Here is a 956-nt window from a genome sequence, read left to right as displayed (position 1 = left end):
GGGCGTGCTGTGCTGCTGGCTGCTGGCAGGGGGACCCAGAGATTCAGCCCGCGGACGGGCACCTCTTTGCTTCCTGCCTCAGGGAAGAGCGCTTTTTTTTTATTTTATTATTTTTTTATTTTTTTCGTTTTGCTGGAGTTCAACATGTCGCTTCCCTGGGTGCCTGCTGGCGGTGATCCCCCAAAATGAGGCCTTGGCGTTGCTCCTGATGGCAGATGGATGTGTCCGTTGTCCACACTAGCAGATACAGGAGGCGCATGGTGTCTGTCACCAAGGAATACTGAGAAACTACCTGAAGGATCTAGTCACTACAACTGGAAGCACTGGCTTGTGTTTAGTTTTCATAGATAATTTTCTGCATCTCACATGTATTCCATTTGCTCCATATTGGTTATTTAGCAGACTTACACTGCCAATACTTGTGAGGCTTTCTATACTTAATACCAAACCTTCCCCATTTGCTTGCAGAATAAAACACATTTTTTTTTGTTTTTCAAGTGACTGTGGCATATTAATATGACAGCATCTTCCACAGTTTATGTCCAAGCACATTGCAGTTTTGTCTGTGTCCATTTGGTGTTTGAAGCCTTATGGAGATACACTTACATTTCATGTTCTGACTCCTTTGAGGAGGGTAAGAGAAGTGGGCACTGAGTGTGCAATGTGTAACAAATCGTTCACCCTCTCCATTGGGATTTGACTCCTGCTGGTGGACGTTACGTTAATCAGACAGGAGATAATGCCTGATAATATTCATTTCAATTGTGAAATAAAACTTGAGCTAAGGCTCAGTGGGTACCTTCTGATGAACATGCCTGTTAGTAGCCTGTTAGTAGCCTGTTAGTAGCCTGTTAGTAGCCTGTTAGTAGCCTGTTAGTAGCCTGTTAGTAGCCTGTTAGTAGCCTGTTAGTAGCCTGTTAGTAGCCTGCTAGTAGCCTTTTCACAACCTTTTACTA

Source organism: Charadrius vociferus, unplaced genomic scaffold (genome assembly GCF_000708025.1).
Source record: "Charadrius vociferus isolate BGI_N301 unplaced genomic scaffold, ASM70802v2 scaffold379, whole genome shotgun sequence".
NCBI classification, from domain to species: Eukaryota; Metazoa; Chordata; class Aves; order Charadriiformes; family Charadriidae; genus Charadrius; species Charadrius vociferus.
Note: the sequence above shows the minus strand (reverse complement) of the source record.